At 42.4% G+C, this 27,992-nt stretch overlaps 1 non-coding gene across 1 annotated transcript; it reads left to right on the forward strand.

Annotated features, from left to right (window-relative positions):
- The first annotated feature begins 11,043 nt into the window (after positions 1-11,043).
- Positions 11,044-11,235, forward strand: LOC145343628 (U2 spliceosomal RNA). The gene has a single exon (XR_013886764.1). It is a non-coding gene; the product is annotated as a U2 spliceosomal RNA (small nuclear RNA).
- Positions 11,236-27,992: the final 16,757 nt, after the last annotated feature.

Below are 27,992 nucleotides of genomic sequence, written 5' to 3' on the forward strand. Positions count from 1 at the left end.
GCATAGGACTGCCTTAATTAAAATTGCATTAGTACGTTCAGCACGGCTGCTTCCTCCACTTGCCTGCAAGACATCACGCCGGCGAAAATGACTACAGTTCTAGGTTTCATTAGGTTGATTCTGGAGTTGAGAGGGGTGGCTTATGAGGAGAGACTGAGTAGGCTGGGGCTATACACATTGGAATTCAGAAGAATGAAGGGAGATCTTATAGAAACATATAAGATTATGAAGGGAATAGATAAGGTAGAAGCAGGGAAGTTGTTTCCACTGGGAGATGAAATTAGAACAAGGGGCATAGCCTCAAAATAAGGGGAAGCAGATTTAGGACTGAGTTGAGGAGAAACTTCTTCACACAAAGGGTTGTAAATCCATGGAATTCCCTGTCCAGTGAAACAGTTGAGATTACCTCATTGAGTGTTTTTAAGGCAAGGATAGATAAATTTTTGAACAGTAAAGGAATTAAGGGTTATGGTGAACGGGCAGGTAAATGGAACTGAGTCCACGAAAAGATCAGCCATGATCTTATTGAGCAGGCTTGAGGGGCCAAATGGCCTACTCCTGCTCCTAGTTCTTATGTTCTTATTTTCTGCATTAGTGGAGCTGTGTGGGGGGCAACAGAGGCCACTGAAGCCCCCAGGTGGTTGGGGGCATGGCCAGACCTTGCCCATCGGGCAGTGCCAGTCTGGCAGTGCCCACCTGGCACTCTGGCAGTGTCCTGTTGAGTATCGTATCAGTGCCTGGGGGTGGCACCTGAGGGGGTGGAGCTATGAAGGGGGTTATGCATGATGATGGGGGGCTTATGCAGGGGGAGCTCTGCAAGGGGGGGTTAGTTGCTAAGGGGACCTCTGCAAGTGGGGTGGTATGCAGAGGGGAGATCTGCAACGGGAGGGTAGTATGCAGGGGGATGGTCGTGCAAGGGTGGGGTTATGCAAGAAGAGCATGCAGGGTGGACCACTTGGATGGTTGTGATTGGAGGGGGGCTCATGTCAAAAGGTCCATCAGGGCACTCATTGGAGAGTCCTGATGCCCCAACGCTGGCAACCTGTGTTGGTGTGTGGGCGTAGTAATGCCATCAATGATAGGGAAGGTCCGATGTCCATGGGAGGGGGTGGAAGGATGTCTCCAGCTTCACTGAACAATGGCATCCGAGCACTTTGAAGTCAGCTTTACCGGTGTAATTAGGCTTCACACCCCACAGCGGTGCAAAGCTCCAAGCTGTCAAAAACATTGACAGAGTGGGAAGATTACAATACCAAACTCTCCCAAAAGACCAGTGTGGAAAACTCCCACTTTTACAGAATTTGTTTGGGAAGATTCTGCCCTATAGATCTTCAGACACGTTAGGGTGGAATTTACTGTTGCTAATATTAGAATCGGAACAAACAGTTTTGAAAAGATACTATTTTATTAGAACAGTCTTAACATGCAGCATTTTCATATCAAATATAATGTTAGCATTTTGAAGGGGCTTTGTGATTTTTGAAAAGTAATCCTTCATCCAAAAATGTTAGGGAAACACAGTCCTGCGAACTAGTGATAGCACTTCAAAACATTTCACTGGATTGTTGTTAGCTCACAGGATGTACAAAATAAATGCAATTTTTAAAATTTGGCTCATTCAATCCCAGGATATGTTATTATATACTGTCTAGATGTTACTGTGTTCTACCAGGTAAAATTCATAACAGAATTGGCTTTTTGAGTGTGTTGTGCGTTGCAACACAAAAGCAGAGTATTACCCCAGTCCATAGTAAACATTGTTGAATTTATTACAATCTTCATTGCCATTGCTAAGAATCTAGTCAGTTGTTGCTATCCCCAGGCTGTATTTTTCACTCATAGAAATAAACTCAGTGGGTGGAAGCTTCCGGTCCAGCCAGCAGCAGGAAGCTTGGTGGATGGGGGAATTTTTATTTAGTGGGAGGCCAAAGATCAGTTTCCTGATGACAGAATGAAGTTTATCAATTAGGTCTTCAGGTCTTTAAAGGCAGGTTGAAGACGGGTCAAGCTTCCTGACAACCAATGTTGGAAAGCCCGTTTGTACGCATGAGCATATTGTGTGTGTTCATTAAAAGACCATCTTGCTGGAATTAAGACCCTCCTCTAAACTAAGTTCCCTGCCAGCAAGAAATTAAATGTTCACATTCACATTTGCACATAACTGGCTGCATCTGGTGAGGTAGGATACCTCCACAGATAACAGTGAGTTGCAATGTCCCTTTTGGGGTGCTTCTGTAAATGCCAGCCTCTGCTTGAGACCTGCTGACTGTGCAAGTTAGTGGAGAATGACCAAGGAAGGGGGCAGGGTTAGCGGGAAAGGATGGTGCAGTGATCAGACAAAGATGGAATACACGATGTAAGAGTGGGGATGGCATCTTCCATCTTGCCCCTCTGCTGTGAGAATTGGCAGGCTTCTTGCAGATGCAAAAGTAATAAGATAATCAGTACAAGATCACAGGCTCACTTACAACACCACTCCTACTACCAAACATAGACTACAGAAGTGAAGATTCCAGCCAGTATCTATTCAATTATCGCTCAAATATCTTTCAATTCCTTCATGTATGTAATATCTTATTTAAGTAATTTGTGTTGGGTTATTGTTCTTCCCCACAACCCTTGTGATTTTCTTTCAATTTTGACCTTCATCTGAACTCAGCTCCTTAGTGAGGAGGACTTTGTAGGCAATTGTTTCATCTTATCTAAAGAGTGGGGATGACTCTGTATTCATCAATAGAAGAACACTACCCTGAAATAAGAGATTATGATTTAATATTCGTGTGTAGTGGTACATTACTGAATTTAGTGGTCTAGAGGCTGAGTTAATAATCTGGAGAACAATTCAAAGTTCAAATTCCAGCATGGCAGTTTGACAATTTGAAGATGCTCAAAATTCAAAACAAAAACCATTCTCATGAAACTGTCAGATTGTTGTAAAAACCCAACTGGTTCACTATAATGCTTGAGGAAGAGTGTCTAACTGATCCAGCCTACAAGACCCAGAAGAATATAGGCAGTCTGATTAGTAAATTTGCAGATGACACAAAAATTGGCGGAGTTGCAGACAGTGACAAGGATTGTCAAAGGCAACAGCAGGATATAGATAGATTGCAGACTTGTGCAGAGAAATGGCAGGTGGAGTTTAATCTGGACAAATGTGAGGTGATGCATTTTGGAAGATCAGATTCAGTTGCGAATTAAACAGTAAATGGCAGAATCCTTAGGAGCTTTGACATACAGAAGGATCTAGGCATTCAGGTCCACGGATCCCTGGAAGTGACAACACAGGTGGTCAAGAAGGCATGCAGCACACCTGCCTTCATCGGCCGGCGCATCGAGTATAAAAGTTAGCAAGTTACGTTACAGCTGTACAAAACTTTAGTTAGGCAGCATTTGGAATATTGTCTGCAGTTCTGGTCATTACACTACCAGAAGGATGTTGATGCTTTTGAGAGGATGAAAAGAAGGTTTACCAGGATGTTGACTACTCTGGAGGGTCTTAGGTATAAGGAGAGGTTGGATAAACTTGGATAGTTTTCACTGGAAAAACGGAGGCTGAGGGGGTGACCTGATCAAAGTCTACAAAACTACGAGAGGTATAGATAGGGTGGGTAGTCAGAGACTTTTTTCAGGGTAGAAGAGTCGATTAAAGCGGGCACAGGTTTAAGCTAAGAGGAGATAAGTTTAGGGGAGACATGCAGGGAAAGCTTTTCACACAGAGGGTGGTGGGTGCCTGGAACACATTGCCAGCGTAGGTTAGCAACGTTCAAGGTGTCTCTTGATAGACACATGAACGGGAGGTGAACAAAGGGATAGAAATCGTGTATTGGCTCAGGTTTGGTGAGCCAAAGGGCCTGTGCCTATGCTGCACTGTTCTTTTATAACTTTGTTGACCCTTAATTATTTTCTGAAGAGGCTGACCACGCCATTCAGTTATAGCACTTCGTGGACTTCAAGGAAGGCAACACTAATTGTTAAATATCATGCTGCCTAAAGCAAACATTTAAGAGTGTATGAGTCCACATGTACACAGACCCATAGCCTGCCAGGCCACTCCTGTGGGTACAGAGACTGAGAGAGGCAGGTTTTGATGTTCCTGACACAGGTCACATCGCTTCATCAATTTGGTGATGTCAGAGTCAAGACCGGACACCAGGCATAACTCCCAGCCAACATCTTAATTTTTCATATTCCCAACTGGCCATTATGTGATTCCATTAATACTGGATGTTGTCCTGGGGCTGGAACAATTACTCAGGACACCCAAAGGATGATCCTGTCCTCAACACTAAATTTGTCTTTCTTAATGAGGTAGGGTTTCATTTCTTCAGAAGGTCATCTTTGTAATTCACCATATAGGATGATGTGCCTTTTTTTGGATAAAGTTGATCTTTTTGGGTACTGGCTTTAATCTACTTTGCTGATACTGGTAAAGTCTCACAACCTCTTCTAGTGCAAGTAAAGGAGCCAGGCTTGTGAGCAAAGGGAGGCTACACAGTGCATCAGCATTAGCAACCTGGGTTCTGGGCAGTATTCTAGAAGATACTCATAGGCTACCGATAACAAGGTCCCGTGTTATATCCAAGCAGCGGCAATAGGAGTTTTATCTTGACCTCTTTGAAAAGACTCAAGGAGGGCCCATGGTCAGTAACTATAAAAAAAATGTCAACCATAGACTCTGCCTCTGGAGCTTCCCTGGACTAGCTGTGGTATTTTCATAGCAGGGTGCAAGGGTACCAGCATGGAAGCCAAATTCAATATAAATTTTCAATAATAATTTACTAATTCCAGGAAGAGTTTCAACTCCATCATGTTCCTTGGGGTTTTTGCCTCCTTGATGGTCTTTATCTTATCCTCTACTGAATGTAACCTATTGCTGGCTGCTCAGTCGCCTAAATAGGTGACTTCAGCCTCTTGGAGGATGCATTTCTCCCTCGTCAAGCAAACTCCCACTCTAGAAAATCTCTGCAAGACTTCTTCTAAGTTAGTCAGCTGTTCCTATTCCAAAGCCCCCATGACCAAGACATCATCTAAGTATAATCTTATTTTAGATAGCACTTGCAGGATGTTCTCTATAACTTGTTGGAAAATGGCACATGCTGACGAGACCCCAAAGGGCAAGCAGGTTCACTCATAGAATCCCTTATATAAGTTGATTGTCACATATTTATTGGAGGACTTGACCAATTTAAGCTGAAGGTAGCATAGGTCATGTCCAACTTGGAGAATATCTTGCCACCTGTTAGCTTAGCATACAAACCTTCAGTTTGGGGCAATGAGTACCGATCAAGTTTGGAGAGTCGATTGACAGTTTATGGTCCCCACAAAATTTGTCGGGCTTAAGAACAGGGACTCCAGGTGCAGCCCATTCTGCAAATTGCATCGGCCTTATTATATCTAAACTTTCAAAGCAGCCTAGCTGACCCCATTTGGAGTATTGTGAGCAATTTTGGGCCCTGTACCTAAGGAAGGATGAGCTGGCCTTGGAAAAGGTCCAGAGGAGGTTCACAAGAATGATGTCTGGAATGAAGAGCTTGTTGTATGAGGGACGGTTGAGGACTCTGTTGGAAGGATGAGGGGGATCTTATTGAAACTTACGGAATACTGCAAGGTCTGGATAGAGTGGATGTGAAGAGGATGTTTCCACTAGTAGGAAAAACTAGAACCCAAGGACACAACTTCAGGCTAAAGGGATGATCCTTTAAAACAGAGATGAGAAAGAATTTCTTCTGCCAGAGAGTGTTGAATCTGTGGAACTCTTTGCCGCAGAGGGCTGTGGAGGCCAAGTCATTGGGTGTCTTTAAGACAGAGATTAATAGGTTCTTGATTAATAAGGGGATCAAGGGTTATGGGGAAAAGGCAAGAGAATGGGGATGGGAAAAATATATGAGCAGACTTGACAGAAGCAGAATTAGGCCATTCAGTCTATGTCTTATGGTCTTATAGTTCAGTTTCCACCTTCTCCAGCAAGGAATATGGAATTGGTATTGATCTGAAATACCTAGGTGTAGCATGAGAGTCAATGTCGATCTTGGCCTTGGCTCTTTCTAGTTTTCCCAGGCCCTCTTGGAAAACTCCAGATTATCTACAAATAACTTTGTACAGTTCCCCCCCCCCCCATGCCTAATCTGAAAATCTCCAACCAGTTCAGTCATATCTGCTGGAGCCAATCTCTCCCCATTAGGCTTAGTCAATGACTCACAATGAGTGGGAAACGAGCTGATTGCTACCTGCAAGTGATTGGGGTCATTTATTTGTAAACTGCTCCCCCTGAGCATATTCTTTAAAAGTGGTGCCTTTTCAATGGGTTGTTCCTCACGGGCCCCTCAGATCTCTTCCTGAGATCTGAAGTCCTCGATCCGTGTGCTGCAATCGTGGGACGTGATACAGATGTGGGGACTTCAGGCAGCGAGGAAGGCATGCAATCGCCCGAGAGGACATGAAATAACGAGGATAATTACATAGGCCAGAAAGGACATAAATATGCAGCCACCATGACAAACAGGCAGTCGAGACCAAGCATCCCTCGCTGGAGGAGATCACCAGCCATTGGCTCGATAATGTGATATTAATAGGAACACAAGCAGCTCAGAGAAGGTAAAAGAAAAAGATTCCATGAAGAAATTGCAGAGGATAAAGGAATATTTGATGCCTGAAAGAAATTCATAGCTGAATCCTACTTCGTGTCCTTAGGTTCTGTTATAAATAGCACAAGTAAAAGATTTGAGCATTCTTAAAATGTGGCTTCCAAATTTAGTGGTTTAGATCCAAAGCATTTTGACAACACAGATAATGTGAACAAATTAGAATGTTCAGCAGACACGTACTCAGACATCATCGACAGTCAAACTGAAATCATACAAGAGTTTCTTTCATTCAAAGACATGTACAAAGAGATAATGAGCACTAGCAGTAAGGCAAATTCAAGTGTTGAGAAACTGACCATCAACAATGTACTAAAATTCATGATCACCAATTTATCCTAACCTGTCCACATTGTATCACATTTTTCTGACCTTATCAATAACTAGCACAGTTGCGGAACCATCCTTTAGTCGGCTCAAACATTACTTTCGTTCTACAATGGGCAAGGATAGATTGCCTGGGTTAGCTTTGGTCTTCACTGAAAGACAGTTGGCTACTGAGGTAGATTATAATAAAGTAACAGATAACTTTGCTAGAATGAAGCCTAGACGAAAGATGCTGTTGTAACTGCTTCATATCTTTTTCACCTTGCTTCATTTTGTTTTCATTTTACATTTAAAATGTAAAATAATTAAATAACACACGTGTTTTTATTATGTTTTGATTTTAAATACAAAATAAAAATGTATAATGAATTTAAAATTATTTGGTATACGTCGTGGCGCTTTTTTTTACATGCTCACTCCCCCTAACTTTAGAACCTGGCTACGCCTCAGCCCCATATAGGTGGTTTATCTGGCCTTCGTATCTTCCAAACTCAGGAGTTGGATGCCACATTGGAGATGCTTATATGTCTGTTTCCGATAATGGACTCTGCAGCTCCTGTATCCACCTCCATTTTCAAAGGATGGCCATTCGCCAGTAATTCTATCATCATTGGAGCAACTGTTGTGATATTATGATTCAGTTGTGATGTCCTTGTCTCTGGAAGAGGGAAAACTTGCATGGTACGGTTAGGTATGGGCCATGGCCTTTTCACTAGGCAGCACGTGCTTTGCCTGTTCCTGAAGCTTTGTGTTGACTGTGTCCTTTGACAGCTCTTGCAATAATCCGTTTTCTGGCAATTGCATGTTTTGGAGTATGTTCTCTAATACTCTTAGAGTCATTGCTGCCTTTCCTTGACTGTCCAGTGGTGACATTAGGGATCCTATATCAAAAAGGGCCCTGTAACATCTGATTTGCACAAGCACTCCTGATTGAGGACTGATTACACAAGGTCAGCGCATTTGCCACATGCACATGAAGCGTCACACACTGCAGGAAGGGGCTGAATGATCTCACCCTCTGTGTCAGGGTAAGCCCTTCAACTCCAGAGCCATTTAAAATCTGTTGGTGGGACCTTATTCCAGGACTCCTGCCCCATTCTTGGCACCTCCAATTTTCTGCCTACTCAAAATACCCACCTGCATAGCAAAAATCTGGGCTTTAATTGCAGTTTATGGCTGAGACAATTGAGGCACAGCAAAGGTGCTCTGACACATTTTGGCTTACTGACTGGTCCCAATTATTCAGCTCATTAAAACTCAAATGGTATTGGCATCTTTCACCAGCAATCTTTGTTCGCATGGGTTAATTTGCTGATTGTTTCGGACTCGCTAATAGCTCCTTCAGTGTCCACCAACTGACTTGTCAAGTTTGCAGATTTAAATGGAATTGTTAGCACTAAGTACAATAACCTGCAGGTCAGATGGAAACTGTGCACTGCTCCATAATTAATGAGGAACTTTGATTGTGGCACATCATCAGAAGCAGCACTCTGCAATGAATTCATACAGCCTCTGATTGTTCAACAAGAACAATTGGCACACCACGGCACAATAGTCCAAAGACAGCCACATGCACAGAGATAGCACAGTCTATACAGCAGTGTGCTGTACTTGAGAACTATGACAGATTTGAGCACAGTACCACATAGTGCAGTCTGAAATAGTTTTTCCAGCTTGTAATCGGGAACAAGGCCTTATGGTTCCCAATGTCCAAGGGCACAGTGCAAATATGCAGCTCCCTGCGAATCACAGCTTTCATAAATTTCAGTTGTATGCCTTTGAGTTTAAACAGCTGAGAGGTGATCTAGTTAACCTATACAAAATGATAACAAGTCAGGAGGGCAGAGAGAGAGAAAATAGATCATCCAGTGGAGATGAAATTCGGAACAAAAGAGCATAATCTTAAAAATTGAGCTTGGTCATTTAGGAAATCTGGAATTCTTTCTCCCTGTGGCTGTGGATGCTGTGAAAGTTGGAGCTATCAAGACTGAGATTTATTATTTTTAATGGGTATGCATATCTAAAGGATAAGTTCAGCCATTGAAAACTAAACAGGAACAACTTTCATGAAATATTTTAAGTGCTATAGAGGCAAAGAGGTAATGTCTTTCATATCAGGACATCCAGTGGCCTATCAGAGAATCTGTGCACCTTCTCATTCAATAGGTGAGCTAATCTATAATCTAAATGTGGAGTGAGAAGATCATTCCACATTTCAATGGACATGGATGTGACAAACTCTACAGTGTGCCACAAAACTTGCATGTAATCAGCACCTGAATGCTACACCTACAGGTTTCTGGTTAACATCTCCAAGAAAGCTCAAACTACGAGAATCAACTATTGGGACCAGAATTGTGCCAAATCCTAACTTTCAAATGGTCTTTAAGCACTGAACACATTTAAGGCCTGTTTTCATTCTTTGGCTAAAATAACCCTGAGCATTTCCAGATGTTCGGAAAATTGGAAAAACTATACTCACATGATAGGAAATAAACATTATTTTGGGACACATAGTTAACCATTAAATTTACAACATAAATTGCAGAGATGAAACCTCCAGACACCAGTTGATTCTAAATTCCTGATTCAAACAGACAGGCGTTCAAGTCAGAACCCACTCCAGCAATTGAGTACATTATCTAGATTGACACTTCATTGCAGTATTTGAGGGAGTGCTGCACTCTTTGCAGATGGCCTCAGTTGGATCCCATGATTATAACAGAGAAAATGGGGTCAGCGTCACATGAAATCTAAGTACAGGGCAAGGTTGTCAGAAGACATCTGGACTATCTCCGGAATAGGGAACTCATGCCAGTACAGGCCTCAGTACCAGCATGGGGATGGCCACTGCCAGCATCCAGCCACAAATGGAGATTGACCTCATACTGTCCCCTCCAAGTGATGAAGATGCAGACTCAGACATGGAAGTGACATGAAGAAACCTGTGCCCTCACTAAAGCCAGACCTCAAGAGGAGCCAGAGTTGATGACTTTGTAGCGCTCTTTCCAGAGGTGAAGGTTTCCCATCCATTTCACACCCCCAATCCAGTCCTGCCTCCAGCTGATCACTATGTTAGATAAGTGGAGGCTCGTCCAATATGGAAGGAGCAGCGGGGGATTTAAAACCAGCTGGTACCACCATGGCTGGCAGTCAATAGAGCTTACTATAAATAAAAGATGACTGGAAAAAACAGCCTTCGTAAGATTATTACAATCACGAAACAGATTATCTGGTTACCACTCACCAATCTGCTCCACATCCTACGTCAGAGGGTACCCCACCATTGGGATAGACAACTAAGGACAATTAGTACAAAGCAAGGTCCCACAAACAGCAAAGTGACAATGTTTTGAAAAATCTGTTTTTAGGTGTTAATTGGAGGATAATTATTGTCCGTAACATTAGGAGAACTGCCCTGCTCTTCTTCAAAGCTGTGTTACAGGATCTTTTATTTAGATGGGACCGTATACTCATGAGGGATGGCAAACCTGACCCAATTTAATACATCATCAGAAGCAGGTACCTCTGACAGTGCAGCATCTCATCAGCACTACACTGAAAAGTCAGCCTAGATTTTGTGTTTAAGTCCCTGGAGAAGAATTTGTACCCACAGCCAACTGACATGAAGCTGAGAGTGCTACCAACCGGGCAACGACTGACACATTAAACACTGATGGAGAGGAGTGTTTGCAGGAGAAAACCCTCCATAGTGTGTTCCTTCTATCAGTGCTATGCAGATTACATGGATTCACTAGGGGTAGGGAGTGTCCTGTGGTAGGGAGTGTCCTGCATGGACAGTACCGGTTTCTTCAATTATAGCAACAGAAATAAATACTTCCTGTCAGGTATTTTCTAAAATGCAAAGTTCTAACCTGGAAAGAAATGCAGAGCTCTGATTGCACAGCAATAAACAAGGGTTCCAAAAGGCAAGATTTACAGACATGTTTATCACAGAATCATTAAACAATAGAACAGATAGGGAGATTTTTCCACCTTTTTTCTCTATATCTACATTATACTCTGGAAATCCAGTTAGTGATAGTAGGCTGATAGCAGTGTTACATTGTTTATTGCTTCGCGGCCTTTTGGCTAAGATCAAGTGTAGTATCGACATGCTGCACTTGGTTGAAATCATTAGGTTGCATCTCAGCTTCATTTGAAGCAATTTTTTAAAGCAGCATTTTGGCCTTTTGGCTAAGATGCAAATTAGATCAAGCCTTGGAGGAGGAGCTACACCTACTCCAATCAGCTTGGATCATGTAGATCAAGCCCAAGGCAGGAGGTGAGAGCCCTGTCTTGTCAGCTTGGATTGGGAATGTCTCAACTTGTTGAGACTCTGAATTGGCTTTAATTTGACTTAATTGGATTGGAATAAAGTAAACAACAAAAAAAAAATCCAGTTGGTGAAAGACAGAACTGCAACCAATCTTTACACATTTTTGTAAGTATTTCTTTACAGAGATACACATTATAAAGCTATACCACCAAACCCAATAACAGTTTCAGTCTATGTCTGTTTACAATACACAATTGAATTACCATCAACTCCAAAGAAAGAAATGTAATCAATATTCAATTAACGCTGGCTATTGGATAGATCTATCTAATTAATCAATTATTCACAAATATTTGTTTAATTCTCTTCTGCGAGTCATTATTAAAGCTGCATCTACTACTGTTTTGATCATTGCATTCCAGATCATAACTACTCATTGTGTGAAACAAAAATGTTTTCTTTTATCACATGTGGTTCTTTTGCCAATCATCTTAAATCTGTGTCCTCTGGTTAGTAACCCTTTGGCCACTTTACCAAAACCATTCATGTGTTTGAACATCTCCATCTAATCTGCTGAAAATCTTTCTTTGCTCTAAGGAGCTGCTGTTCAGTTCATTTAATTATATAAATCTGGAATAAAAAGCTTGTATCAGTCATGCATCTTGGTAACCATGAAGCCCATACAGTTCACTGATGTCTTTTAGAGAAGGGAATCTGCCATTGTTACCTGACCAGGCCCATATATAACACTCACCCACAACATTGGTTGACCCTTAACCATCCTCTGATAGTTAAATCTCATGGGATCCACGGTGAGATATCTAAGTGGATACAAAATTGGGTTCTTGACATAAGTCAGAGGGTGGTTGTAGAGAGTTGTTTTTCAAACTGGAGGCCTGTGACCAGCGGTGTACCTCAGAGATCAGTGCTGGGTCCACTGTTATTTGTCATTTATATTAATGAATTGTATGAGAATATAGGAGATATGGTTAGTGAGTTTACAGATGACACCAAAATTGGTGGCATGATGGACAGTGAGGAAGGTTATCTCCAATTGGGACAGTGGGCAGACGAATGGCAGATGGAGTTTGATTTAGACAAATGCATTTTGGTAGATTGAACCAGGACAGGACTTCCTCAGTTAATGGTAGGGCGTTGGGGAGAGTTACAGAACAAAACGATTTGGGGGTACATGTTCATAGCTCCTTGAAAGTGGAGTCACAGTTGGACAGAGTGGTGAAGAAGGCATTCAGCATGCTTGGTTTCATCAGTCAGTACATTGAATACAGGAGTTGGGACGTCTTGTTAAAGTTGTACAAAACATTGGTAAGGTCACACTTGGAATACTGTGTGCAGTTCTGGTCACCCTATTATAGAAAGGATATTATTAAACTAGAAAGAGTGTACAAAAGGTTTACTAGGATGCTACTGGGACTTGATGGATTGAGTTGTAAGGAGAGGCTGAATAGACTAGGACTTTTTCCTTTGGAGCATAGGAGGCTGAGGGGTGACCTTATAGAGGTCTATAAAATATTGAGGGGCATAGACGAGGTAGGTAGTCAATATCTTTTCCCAAAGGTAGGGGAGTCTAAAACTAGAGGGCATATGTTTAAGGTGAAGAGGTAAGAGATACAAAAGTATCCAGAGGGGCAATTTTTTCATACAGAGGGTAGTGAGTGTCTGGAACATCCTCACCAATCTGTCATAGACACATCTGTACATGACAGCACTGCTAGGAATGAACATCGCTCCTTATGGAGTCTTCGAGACAAAGTCTTCTCATGGAGGACACCCTCCATTATGCTGTGTGACACCACTACTATGCTAACTGGAATAGATTCAGAACAGATATACCAGGGCAAAAATGAGGTGCTGTCAGCCATCAATAGCAGCAGAATTGTATTCAGTTTCAATCTGTAACTTCATTCCAATTCCAATTCTCTTTCTGCACCTGGGGGTATCGGGATGGTGAGGAGGGAAGCAGGGGAGGTGTGCACTAAGGCAGACTTTTGTCTGTTTCCATAGCTAGCAATTCCTGAAACAGGTCTCCAGTCTGTTGCCAGAGGCTGAGAGTTTGAGAGAGCGCTAGTCCATATCAAGAATGGCTGACCATGTGTCTCTCCTGCTGTTACTGCCAACCATTGGCATGTTAGCAAGAGTTTGCAAGTTGACAATCAGCTTGTTTGGCCACATTATGAATGGGCCTTCCTTGGCCATCATGTCCTGGAGTGGGACTCAAACCCAGAGATTCTGACTCGGAGTCAGGGACATTACCCACAGCATCACAGGCCCTCCCTGCAGCCTGGTATATCTCTTATCATCAAGCCATAGGATCAATGCGGATTTAATGAAGTGTGTGGAGCATCATGACAGGAGAATCTAAAAGTGAGATGCCAACCTGGTGAAGCTACAACACAGGGTTATGTACATTCTGAACATATTATACACAGAACTAAGCAATCTCACAAATAGTGACATCAAATCTCTGAAGTCCCCTTGGAACCATAAATGGTGGTGGGCAATTAAACAATTAACTGTCGGAAGAGCCTGTACAAATAAATCTATCCTTCAAGATGGGGAACACAGCACATAAATGCAAGGCTGAAGCACTTATGTAACCAGAAGTGTCTGGTGGGTGATCATTCTTGGTTTCTTCCTGAGGTCTCTGACATTATAAATACCACACTTCAACCAATTTGATTCACTCCATGTAATAACAAATAAAAACTGAATGTACCAAAGAGAGCAAGGGTTATTGGCCTTGATAACATCCCACTGCAGTAATGAAGACTTGTACTCCAGAACTAACCATGTTTTTAGCTAATCTGGTTAAATATAGCTGTAACAATTGCATCCCTGTGACAAGTTAGAAAATTCCCGAGGGATATCTTGTCCACAAAAACAAGCAAGACAAATCCAATTTGGCGACTTACTGGCCCATCAGTGAACTCTCAGTCATCAACAAATTGATGGAAGGTGTTGTCATCAGTGCTATTAGCAACATTTATTCAGCAGTAACGTAGTCAGTTTGGATCCCAGACCTCAGTACAGCTTTGGTGCAAAAATGGACAAAAGAACTGAATTGCAGAGGTGGAAGTGAGTGAGTGAAATGAGATATTGAAACAGCAATTGACTGAGCGTGGCATCAAGATGCTCGAGCAAAATTGAATCATTGAAAATCTGGGGGACAGTTCTCCACTGGTTGGAGTAATAGCTAGCACAAAAGTAGATGATTATGGTTGTTGGAAGCCAATCATCTCAATGGTGGGATATTGCTGCAGACATTCCTCAGGGTATAGGCCCAACCATCTTCAGACACTTTATCAATGACCTTCTCTTAATCATAAGACCAGAAGTAGAGATGTTTCTCGATGATAACACATTGTTCAGTCCTATTCACATATTCCTCAGATACTGAAGCAGTCACTGATGACATGCAGCAAGACCTAGACAACATTCAGGCTCGGGCTGATAAGTCGCAAGTAACAAAAGCATCAAAAAATTGCCAGGTAATGACCATCTCCAACAATGGAGAATCTAACAACGTCCCCTTGATGTTCAATGGCATTACCATCACTGAATCATCCCCACTCAATATCTTGAGGGGATTACCATTGACCAGAAACTGATCTGGACTAACCATATAAATACTGTAGCTACAAAAGCAGGCTGGGAATTCTGTGTAAAGAAACTCACCTCACCTCCTGGCTCCCCAAAGTCTGTCTACCATCTATCTACAAGCCACAAGTTAGGAGAGTAATGGAATACTCATCACTTGCCTGGATGGCGGCAGCCCCAACAATACTCAATGAAGCTTGACTCGAGCAAGATAAAGATGCACATTTGATTGGTACCCCATCCGCCATCTGAAACAACCATTTCCTCCACCACCAATGCACAGTGCCAGCTGTGTCTATTTAAAAAAAGTTTATTTATTGTCAGTAGACTTACATTAATACTGCAGTGAAGTTACTGTGAAAATCCCCTAGTTGCCTTACTCTGGCGCCTATTCAGTACACTGAAGGAGAATTTAGCATGACTAATGCACCTAACTGGCATGCCTTTCAGACTTATGGGAGGAAACCGGGGCACCCAGAGGAAACCCACAGGGAGAACATGCAGGCTCCACACAAACGGTGACCCAAGCCAGGAATTGAACCTGGGTCCCTGGCGTTTGAGACAGTGCCAACCAGTGTGCCACCATACCGCACACACAAAGCGTACTGCAAGACCTCACCAAGACTCCTTCAGCAGCACCTTTGAAGTCTGCAACCTCTACTACCTTGAGGAACAAGAGCAGCAAGTGCGTGGGAACAAGACCACCTACATGTTCCTTTTCAAGTCACTGACCATCCTGATTTGGAATCAAATTGCTAATCCCCCTCTGGGTCAAAATCTCTCTCTCCCTCTCTAACTGCAGCTCGGTGTCCCTAAACCACAGGGACTAAGATGTTCAGGAAGATGTCTCATCACCAATTTCTTGTAGGCAAAAAGGAACAGCCGATAAAGGTTGGCTTTGCCACTAGGATTTGCATTCCAAGGAAGAATACAATAAAATGAAAGATTTGAAAAATTGGGTCTTCTTTCATTAAAATAATATCTATTTCAGAGCAGTATGATAGAAGTTGTTAAAGTGATGAAAAGATGGAATAGCTAAGCAACACAGTAGTTGAGAGGTGAAGAATTAATGCAAGGTCAAATGTAAGAGATTTAGGCCAAAGCCAAAGAAAACATCTTTGTAGAAAGATGTGAGGATGTCGAATTCAGGATTGGTTGTTCAGACAGAGACAATGGAAACATTCAAGATTTGTCTAGGTAGATGGTTGAAGGGATAGGTGGATGAAAGGATATGGGAATCAGTGTGAGTAAATGTGATTACAACCATTAGCTAATGTAGAGGATAAATGCTGACATAGGCCGGTTTGGCCAAATGGTTTGTTTTCGAGTGGTAGCTATGTGTAAGTTGATGTTTGTTGTTCTGGTGGACATAAAAACTCTGGTGTTATTCAAGACAGAAAATCTTGGACATAGCAAAAGTATAGCTTTTAGCTTGGTGGATGGGGGTAAACATTTATTCCTCATCAAGCACCGTTGAAACAGGTCATTCATGCCATTTGCTGTGTAGCACCTTACTGTCTACAAATTGGCCTACAAATGCATTTGACTGGCTGACTGTGAGGCACTTTGAGATTCCCTGCGGATCTGGAAGACACTCATGTAAATGTAACACATCAAAGTTAAATACGTGAGTCATTTGTACTTGTGAAAGTTGAATCAAATTGCATCCTGACATTGATTCCTAACTAACACAAAGGCATTCCAGTTCCCTACAGCTTGTACTCTAATTCTCTATTGCCTGGTTAAGAACCCAAACTGGTAAAATTAGTAGAGCTCTGCAACAAGGTAACTATTCAGGAAGTGTGCAACAGTTTTTTTACAAGTTCCCAATGATCAAATATGTTGCATGTTCCTTGTAGAGTTGGGTACTGTCATGCAATTCTTGTGTCCCAGCAGTAGTAATCCAGGTATTTGGAATAAATAATCCACATAATTTGCACACAGTTGAAACCGCCACAGGAGTCAGGTTCAGGTGCAGGCAAGGGGTTTAAAGCCCTGAAAAGTGGCATCTGGTCAGGAAACCAACAAGACCTTGCCTGTATCCGAGTTAAACCTAGGCAGGTTTGCAGCCAGTGGGTAACCCCATGGAAATGTTTGGTTAGTAATTTCAAAATTTAAAAACCCAATTACCATTGGATTTAACCTCCAGTGCACAGGTTTCCCGAGCTGTCAGGAAAAGATAGGGTCAACAAGGTGAAAGCATAATAGGGCGTGATTGTTCTGTGAAACTGGCAGGCCAGGAAGCCTTCAAAACTGAAACAAAACAGCTGCAGCCCTGCCTCTTCTGACAGAATGCTTTCACTTCTTGACTTGTGATTTCTCTTACCTGTCTTGTACTTCACTTACCTTGATCTGCATTTTCTTGCTGTCAGCCTTCACTGGGAGGAACTTAATCAATTTCACCTTGGACCTCTGACATGAAACAAGAGGAATAGCAACACAAAGGCTTAGGAAAAACACCAGTATCAGCTGCCTTCTCCTCCAGCACATGCTGCTCAACAGGACAGAGGAGATGGACACAAAGATCCAGCTTGAAAGAGGTGAGACCCCAGCTCATGATCTTCGGGTGAAGTATCAGCTCTCTCAGCATATGCAAGGAACAGTTCCGAAGGATGTTCAGGTTTTCGTGCTGTTATTGCTGCTGTCTGCAGCCTCCTGGAATTAGATGTCCTTTCCCGTGGCCCAGGTAGGCATGCATTGCCTATGGCTGTCAAGGGGGATATCACTTGTTGCCCACCCATCCATCTTGGTTCTCTGCAAGAAGAGAAATCCATAAAGTTGTAAATGTGAGAAATAGTTCATATGGAGAGGAGAAAATAACATTTGTGAAGGGCACAGAAACAGAAAATGCTGGAAAATCTCAGCAGGTCTGACAGCATCTGTAGGGAGAGAATGGAGCCAACATTTCGTGTCTAAATGACCTTTCATCAGAACTGGTAAATGGCAACTATGGGGCAAGTAAGATGAGAGTGAATGTGAATATTGGCTGTCCAAATAGGGATATGAGGAGATGCCTTGAGTGTGTGAAATGAGTGGAGCTGCAAGTTGTGCTGTACAGGAGAATGCAAGGCAAATGCCTTGCCTCCTCTCCTAAGGTCCTTCAATCCTTTAGGGCAATAAATGCATGTTCAAATCAGTACTCTGTTCATTTACAGACCAATTCCATTCATTTCTGATTAGTATGAGAGGCTGGTATCTTCCTCCAGTCCAAGCATCACCTCATTTCAGTCTATCAGACCTCATAGATGGTAAGAGTCAGAGTCCCAGTGGTGGATTAGGGGTTGGGAAGAGGAAGGGGTTGTGGTTCAGGCCTCCTTCCATTCCTGTGGTTGCTAAAGCCTTCAAATTAAATGTATAACTCAGTTATTCTGATTCCTGTTTGGGTTGCTTTAACTAGAAATCCATCCTTTGACATATTTAGTGCATCATCCTATCTGTCCCTCTGATTGGTCAGAAAACCCAGAAGCAGGATGCTAAGTGGCTGAGTTAAAGGGTCAAAACCTATTTCAATAGCAAATGGGTTCCCACCTACTATCAACCCTCAATTGTGTGTTGGTCTGTTTAGATAGAATATCATCCCATTAGTTCAAATTCCACAATGGCTGTTTGGGATTCTGAACTTGTTCTAAAACAATTGAAAATAAAAGACAATAACAGTAAAGCATTATGGTAAAACCCAATCGGTTCACTAATGTCCTTTGGGGAAGGAAACCTACCATCCTTGTCCACTCTGGTCTATACATGCTTCAGTCCCACATCAGTATTGAGTCTTAAATTTCCTCTGCAGCTGCTGAGCAAATTACTTAGCTACATCAAATCATGAGTAGTATATTTGGGGCGGTGATTCTCCAGCCCATTGAACTGCTCTACCAGCAGAACGGGCTGGGTGACATCATTGGACCCCTTTTTAGTGGGCTTCCTGTAGGCACCATGGCCTCTAGGCATCTCCAGGACCCAGATTTCAGGTGTTGTCAGCTCCGTACCAGAAATCAGCATGGAGCTGATTTAAATATTAAGAACAAAGAACAACCCAGCACGGGAAACAGGCCCTTCGGCCCAACGAGCCCGTGCTGCCATCTTAACAATGTGCTTTTCCTCCTCCACCCTTGACCTATGTCTATGCTTATGGTACCCCCATTGGAAACCAGATTAAGGGGAGAATAATTTAATTAAAATTACCATTAGTATCTCATTAGCAGGCCCAGGACTGAAGTCTCCATGCATGCTAGCCATAACCCCCTGCCAGCTCCCCATTAACGGGGAGTTGGTTGCCCAACCCCGCTGAAGTGAAGGGAGGCCATGGCGGCCCCCCTGGAGCTGGGGGGATATATGGGGTGCCTCCTGGGTATTGCCAATGCCAGCCTGGCTTCTTGCCACTTCCCAAAAGGCAAAATGGCAATGCCCAAGGAGCAGCTTGGCACTGCCCACCAGGCATCGAGCATTGCCAACAGTATGGGGGCAGAGAGGACAGGGCCTATTGGGGGTGGAGCCTTTGGGAGGAAGATCGGTGGGGTGGGGGGTGTCCCACTGCCACTCTGCATAGGGCTCAGTGGCAGAGGCATGGAAGGGGGTGATTGGGGCTGGCCATCAGTGTAAAGGAGAGCTGCCGAGGGGGTCGGGGCTGTGTGCAGGCCAGTGATCAGGAGGCCAGCAGTGCAGGGCCACTGTGCATGTGCCAATCTCTACTGTGAAGTGGCCCACTCAGCACTGTGCTGCCGGCCTTGTAGGCGGGAATAGGCCCCATCCCCGGATTTTTAGCGTGAATCTCCCTGAGGCACCCTGCAGTGCCCAGAGTGTGGAAGATTCATTTTGAAAATCCTGCTAAAATACCAGTGGGAGTTACTCCAGTTTTTACATGAATTTGGCACTTAGAATTTTTTTGGAAAATTCCTGGCCTTAAATTTACAAAAGGCATTCAGTAAGAACTCACACAAAAGATTCTAAAACAAAATCACTGGGCAAACTATATCAGCATGGATAAAAGATTGGTTTAAGGAGAGAAAACAGAAAAAGTATAGCAATAAGTGATTCATGTTTAATTTGTTAGGCTGAAAGTAGTGGAGTGCTGCAAGTACCAATACTGGAACTCAGCTATCTTCAATCAATATTGATGAATTACATAAAGGAATCAAATGTAATCTACCCAGCTTTGTTCATGATAAACTGTTATGAGGCACAGAGACCTTGATTTTCACCCCCAGGTCAGGAGTGTAGAAGCAAGACAATTCCTGGCTCCCGGAGAAAGTGGTCCAGAAGGATGGATCTTCATTCCAGAGTGACAGGGTTCTCTGGGAGTTGGATCAGGCAACCCAAAATGGGTGCAGAGGCAGCTGGGTAGTGCAGGCAAGCTGGGCAGAAGGCCTGCCTTGATGCACCAGCACTGTATCAAGGCTTTAAAAAAAAATAGTCCCCACCACTCCATATACATATTCACCATGCCCCGTTCATGCCAACCCATGCCACCTCATGCACCCTTGCCTCCCTGGGACGCAGCCAGGTTCTAAAGTTGGGGGGAGCAAGCACATAAAAAAGGTGCCACGATGCATATCAAATAATTTTTAATTCATTATACATTTTTATTTTGTATTTAAAATCAAAACATAATAAAAACACGTGTATTATTTAATTATTTTACATTTAAACATAAAATGAAAACAAAACGAAGCAATATGAAAAAGGTATGAAACAACTACAACAGCCTATTTTGTCTAGGCTTTATTCTAGCAGTTATCTATTACTTTATTATAATCTACCTCAGTAGCCAACTGTCTTCCAATGAAGACCAAAGCTAACCCAGACAATCTATTCTTGCCCATTGTGGAACGAAGGTAAGACTTTATGTGTTTGAGCCGGCTAAAGGATGGTTCCACAACAGTGCTAGTTATTGATGAGGTCAGAAAAATGTGACACAATGTGGACAGGTTAGGATAAATTGACGATCATGAATTTTAGTACATTGTTGATGGTCAGTTTCTTGACACTTGAATTTGCCTTACTGCTAGTGCTCATTATCTCTTTGTACACGTCTTTGAATGAAAGAAACTCTTGTATGATTTCAGTTTGACTGTTGATGACGTCTGAGTACGTGTCTGCTAAAAATTCTAATTTGTTCACATTATCTGCATTGTCAAAATGTTTTGGGTCAAAACCACTAAATTTGGAAGCCACATTTTTAAAATGCTCAAATCTTTTACTTGTGCTATTTATAACAGAGCCTAAGGACACTAAGTAGGATTCAACTATGAATTTCTTTCAGGCATCAAATGTTCCTTTATCCTCTGCAATTTCTTCACGGAATCTTTTTCTTTTACCTTCTCCGTGCTGCTTGTGTTCCGTATTAATATCACATTATCGAGCCAACTCCGTGGCTTCATTCTCAATCTGTTTGAATTGAGATTCATACTTCGAATTAAGTGAATCAAATGAGAAGCCGTTACCAGATCTAGACTACTTTTCTGTAAATATGGATAAATTGAAAGCCTTGTCTAGCACTTTACTCCAGAATATAAGAAAAACTAAGAATTGGTAAGTACTGAGCATTTCCAGTATACCCTTTGCCTCAGCAAGGTTTAAATTCTTCAAGTGAAAATCACCAAATCTCACCCAATATCGGCTGGTGATGTCCGTCAGCGAGGGATGCTTGGGCTCGACTGCCCGATCATCGTGGTGGCTGCATATTTATGTCCTTCGCGGCCTCTACAATTATCCTCGTGATTGTTTGCCCTCTCAGGAGATTGCATGCCTTCCTCGCTGCCTGAAGTCCCCGCGTCCATATCGCATCCCGTGATTGCAGTACACAAATCGAGGACTTCAGACCTCGGGAAGAGATCTGAGGGGCCCGTGAGGAACAGCCCGTTGAAAAGGTGCCACTTTTGAAGAATGTGCTCAATAGTAGCGATGCTCCCCCTGCTTCCCCTCTAGCTACGCCACTGCTGCCTCCCACCCCATGGCCCCAAATAGCCTCCAGGCCAACTGATACCCCCACTCAACACTCTTGTCCCCTAATACCCTCCATGTGAACTTATGCCTTCCTGTCCACTCACTGTGGTTCCTCGCACCCTCCATGCTAACCTATATCCGCCACCAACCATCCTGTGCTCTTACACCTCCCATGTCAGTAACCCAGTATCCTTGATGGACAGATCCCAGGGCCCATGCTGAAACAAAATAAAGTTTCAAATGTATTTTGCACTCTTTACAAAAAACAATATCATTCATAAAAATTAATTTATTACATTTACATTCTTTCTATACATTATCTCTTATGACAGCAAACAGTTTGTTTGATTATATAATCCCTGATTTGATTTATTATTGTCACATGTATTAACATTCAGTGAAAAGTATTGTTTCTTGAGCACTATACAGACAAAACATACCGTTCATAGAGAAGGAAACAAGAGAGTGCAGAATGTAGTGTTAGAGTCATAGCTAGTGTGTAGACAAAGATCAGCTTAATTCAAGGTAGGTCCATTGAAAAGTCTGATGGCAGCAGGGAAGAAGCTGTTCTTGAGTCGGTTGATATGTGACCTCAAACTTTTGTATCTTTTTCCCAACGGAAGAAGGTGGAAGGGAGTATGTCTGGGGTGCATATGTCCTTGTCTCCCCAAATGGAGACTAATTCTGTCCCTCATAATTTTTTCCAATAGTCTCCCTACCACTGAAGTTAGACTCACTGGCCTGTAATTTCCTGGTTTTCCTACTTCCCTTTTTGAACAATGGCACCACATTAGCTGAACTCCAGTCATGTTCTTGAGTCTGTTGGCCCGTGACCTCAGACTTTTGTATTTTTTTCCTGACGGAAGAAGGTGGAAGAGAGAATGTCCGGGGTCCGTGGGATTCTTAATTATGCTGGCTGCTTTGTTGAGGCAGTGGGAAGTGTAGGCAGAATCAATAGATGGGAGGCTGGTTTGCATGATGGATTGGGCTACAATTCATGGCCTTTTGTAGTTCCTTATGGTCTTGGTCAGAGCAGGAGCCATACCAAGCTGTGATACAACCAGAAAGAATGCTTTTTATGGTACATCTGTTAAAGTTGCTGAGAGTCATAGATGACATAAGAACATAAGAACATAAGAAATAGGAGCAGGAGTAGGCCATCTAGCCCCTCAAGCCTGCCCCGCCATTCAATAAGATCATGGCTGATCTGTCGCTGCTCAGTTCCACTTTCCCGCCCTCTCCCCATAACCCTTAATCCCCTCTCTTATCAAAAACCCATCAACCCGCGACATGTCAAATTTCCTTAGGCTTCTGAGAAAGTAGAGGCATTGGTGGGTTTTCTTAACTATAGTGTCAGCACTGGGGGACCAGATCAGGTTGTTAGTAATCTGGACACCTAAAGACTTGAAGCTCTTGATCCTTTCTACTTCATCCCTGTTGATGTAGCTAGGGGCATGTTCTCCTTTAAACTTCCTGAAGTCAATGACAATCTCCTTTGTTTTGTTGACATTGTGGGAGAGATTATTGTTGCTGCACCAGACCATCAGATTCTCTATCTCATTCCTGTATTCTGTCTCATCATTGTTTAAGATCCGACTCAGTCCGGTGGTGTCATCAGCAAACTTGAAAATCAAATTAGAGGGGAATTTGGCCACGCAGTCATAGGTGTATCAGGACTATAGCAGGGAGCTGAAAACATGGGTGTTGAGGATGATCGTGGAGGAGGTGTTGTTGCTTATCCTTACTGATTGTGATCTGTGGGTTAGGAAGTTCAGAATCCAGTCACAGAGGGAGGTGCTGAGGCCCAGGACATAGAGTTTGGAGATGAATTTCATGGGAATAATAGTGTTGAAGGCTGAGCTATAGTCAATAAATAGGAGTCTGACATAGGTGTCCATGTTATCTAGGTGTCCCAGGGTTGAGTGCAGGGACAGGGAGATGGCATCCGCTGTGGACCTGTTGCGGTGATAGGCAAACTGTAGTGGATCCTGCAACAATGGAGAGCTCTCTATCATCATGTAAATCCAGGCTAAAGAGTCTGAAAAGAGATAACATAGGTTACGGATTGGATTGCTGCCCTCACAGTGCCGGGATCCAGGTTCAATTCTGGCCTTGGGTAATTGTCTGTGTGGTTTGCACGTTGTCCCCATATCTGTATAGGTTTCCACCAGGTGCTCCAGTTTCCTCCCACACTCCAATGATGTGCCGGTTGGGTTGATTGGCCATGCTAAATTGCCCCTTAATATCAGGGAGATTAGCCGGGTAAATATGTGGGGTCACACGAATAGGGCTTGGGTGGGATTCTTATCGATGCAGACTCGATAGGCTGAATGGTGGGAAATCTTTGGATTCTATGAAGGTGACAGATGCAATATAATGTGGAGAAATATAATGTTATTCACTTTGTTTGGAAGAACAGAACAACAGAATATTTTTTTAAATGATCAGAGTATGAAATATTTGTTTTAAGAGGATTTTAAGTGTCTCTGTATCTCTCTATCAGTAAGAGTCAGTCCATTTGGTCATTCAGCTAAATTATGTGCGAAGATAAATTTCACCAATGACTGCTCCCAGTGAGAAATCTCACCCAGCTAAGATCAGGGAGGCAGTGGCGTAGTGGTATTATTACTGGACTAATTTTCCAGAGACCCAGAGTAAGATCTGGAGACCTGGGTTCAAATTCTACCACGGCAGATAGCGAAATTTGAATTCAATTCTAAAAAATCTGGAATTAAAAGTCTAATGGTGACTTGTTGAATGTTGTAAAAAATCCATCTGGTTCTCTAACGCCCTTTGGGGAAGGAAATCTGCTGTCCTTAGTTGGTCTGCCTGATATGTGACTCCAGACTCAGCAATGTGGTTTGACACTCAAATGCCTTCTGAAATGGAGGATAGTTAGAGATGGGCAATAAATGCAGGCCCAGTCAGTGATGTTCACATTCTGTAAAAATAATTTTTAAAAAATTCACGTTTGTGATTTAGTTCAGTTGAAAGAAACCACAGAAGGGACTGCAAAGTCCTGAAATCTGCCTCTGGAAGGCAAAGTTCTTGCAGTGTGAATGTACATTTGTAATATTACATTACAGCAATATCTTCTCAGCAACCAGAAGTGGAAAGATTATGAACTTCGGAACTTATGAAAAATCTGAACATGTGATCCCTCTACACATGCATTTTGACTTGACAGGCCTATCTTTTCTGGAAAATGTATCTTATATTATTGCTCCATTTTCCAGTGTTAGCTTCCTGCAAGACTCCATTATGAAAGAAACTAGGTATGGTGGGTCACAGAATGAAATATGTTATGCCACCCTTGCTCATAACTGTGTTTAGCTTGAACTTAATCCAACATTCTGCAGATCACAGTGTAATCGCCTCCATTACTTTAGATTGGGGTTCCATTTCTGTTAGATAATTAATAGAACATTGATAACAGAGTTATTTTCCTGCCCACTTGCACTTCTGGAAGTAGGGATTAAACTGTAGTAAAAGCATGATTGATTCAGCCTGTATTGATGTGTGCATATTGCACTATTTACAACACATGAGATTATGTAGTGCTCCTGAATAGCTCTGTTTAAATAACGGTACCAGCTGATTATTTGGCCATTATGATTATTTCAAACAGAGGCGGTTGCCAAAAATCCATCAGCTTATCAGCAATTTTTCTAAATATTCTGGTAAGATTTAAAGGAACAGTGCTTTAAATTAAGGTCCATTAATTTTAAAGTGAATAAATGAAAGTGACATTAATGTCTTTCAGTTGTTTCTTGCTGTTCTAAATGTTTGCACTGTTGGCTAAAGTTGCCATCTTTTTCTGAAGCCCCACCTCCTATGACATCATGTAGTGCCAATATAGTGACATCACAAATCAGAATGATTCCCACAATTCCTTGTCTTAAGACATGATTGGATGGAAGTTTGCTGTGTCACAATCTGCTACCATGTAACCTCTAACCAATGGTTCTAAAACACAAACACAGTCAGCAAGAAAAGACTAAGCAGAGCAGGTATGGCTACAAGTGCCCTATTTACTTCTGTGTCAGCTAGACTATACTCCATTCTTAAAGCACAAGGAAGAACAGCTAGTGTTGTTCATTATATAATGAAAGTATAAAAGTGTTGCAAAGATCTTGCCCCATTTCCTCCACTTGACCTTATGAGATTTTTCCTCTATACCCAACTTTCCTCCATCTTTATTCACAAATGGAATGGGAAGCAAAGTGCAGAAGTGATAACATCAGCTTTCTCAAAGAATCCTCACGACACGCAGTGAATGTATTTAATGCAGAGATCAACCAACAGCCTCCCCCACCCCCACCCCACTCACCCCCAACCTTCTCCAAAACCATGAAGCTAAACTTTTATTCAGTTGAATGTTTGATACACACAGGAAACAATTGCAGTATTTAAGTTATTAAAAAATTGTACAATTTGTTTGCTTAATTCACAGTGAATAATGACTTACACTTATGTAGTGCTGGCATTTCATTGAAATATTAATCAGACAAAAATGGCAAATGAGGCAAAAAATATATTAGTTGGGTGCAATACAATTTAATTGTACTTTTTTGGCTAGAAAAACATCTATAAACCTGGTGTTCTATTATTTGAAATGTAGTGACCAGAGAATAAGAAAGATCTAGGTTTCATCAATCTAACTTGGGTGAAATTACCCAAAAATGCTGCAAGCAAAACTTTATTAATTGCATACAGTGAACATAAAAGTGACTTTCAAAAAGATACACATTTGTTGCAATGGTATCCTGTTGTGTGTTTGGGCAGTTTATCACGTAAACTTTTAGCCCTCTATCGTAATGATTACGAACTCTATCCCAATCAACCTTGGTAAGGGGTCTGAATACCCTTATGGGCCTGAGATCAGGGGTATTATTGTCACTGTATATTTACCTCTGGATTCTTCTTTATTGGTCAGTCTGTTTTTTTTTGAATATCGTAAAAAGTCTGATAACACCAGGTTTTAGTCCAACCGATTTATTTGATAGTAAACTCACTAGCTTTCGAGGGGATTCCCTCTTCTTCAGGTGAATGGAGAGTTCTGGCCTCAGACAGAGCATATAAAGCACAGACAGTATGGGTTCATGTCGCACTATCTGTAACCCCCGTGACTTGGTTACAGATAGTGCGACATGAACCCATACTGTCTGTGCTTTATATGCTCTGTCTGAGGCCAGAACTCTCCATTCACCTGAAGAAGAGGGAATCCCCTCGAAAGCTAGTGAGTTTACTATCAAATAAATCGGTTGGACTAAAACCTGGTGTTGTCAGACTTTTTACTGTGTTTACCCCAGTCCAACGCCGGCACATCCACATCATGACTTTTTTGAATATCAACAGCTGTCCCATGATGTCAGTCATAGTGACCTATTTAATAGCAACTGGGGTAATAGTGCTGTGTAAGGTATGACTGACTACAGGCAGATGGGGGAATGGGGGTCTCTTCAGCAGGAACCTGATAGTATAGATTGGTCACTGTGCACTCCACTCATTACAGTTTGGCAACCTGAAAATCCTGACTCTGTTTCCTGTTAGTTAGTCAATCCTCTGTCTATGCTAACCGCACCACCACCCCCCCGCAACCAACATCCTGAGCTCTCGCCTTGTGTAGTATCTTATTGAATGCCTTTTAGAAATCCAAATACACTGTATCTACTGGTTCCCTTTTATCCACCCTGTTGGGCTACATCCTCACAGAATTCCAATACATTTGTCAAACACAATTTTCCATTAATTTATTAGGTTTTGTTTTAAAAGTCCTGTTCCACCTTCCTTAATAATGGATTATAGTGTTGTCCCAAATGATAGGTGTTAGACTAATGATCCGTAGTTTCAGAGGATGATTGGCCAATCTTGAAATTTCTAATTCCCTGAAGACATTTCTTGAAGAAGTTGCAATTACCACATGAAAATGGCAAGTGGGCCTGGGAAAATGCTCTTTTGGACAGTTGGGGCAGACTCAATGGGCTCCACTGTAGGGATTCTATTGTTTTATTGTTCTTACCTGGATTATCAGCTGAACATGTCAAATATGCCCTTTCCAGGGAGCTCTGGCTCTGCTTGCCCAATCTTTCCCTCCTTGACTGTACTTCCATTGTCTCCTCTTTAAAATCAGGCCATTATGCTCTTAGTTTCCCTGTCAGCCTTTGATTTCAATTTACCTGGGG

Source organism: Carcharhinus amblyrhynchos, chromosome 5 (assembly GCF_965287045.1).
Source record: "Carcharhinus amblyrhynchos chromosome 5, sCarAmb.v2.hapA, whole genome shotgun sequence".
NCBI lineage: Eukaryota > Metazoa > Chordata > Chondrichthyes > Carcharhiniformes > Carcharhinidae > Carcharhinus > Carcharhinus amblyrhynchos.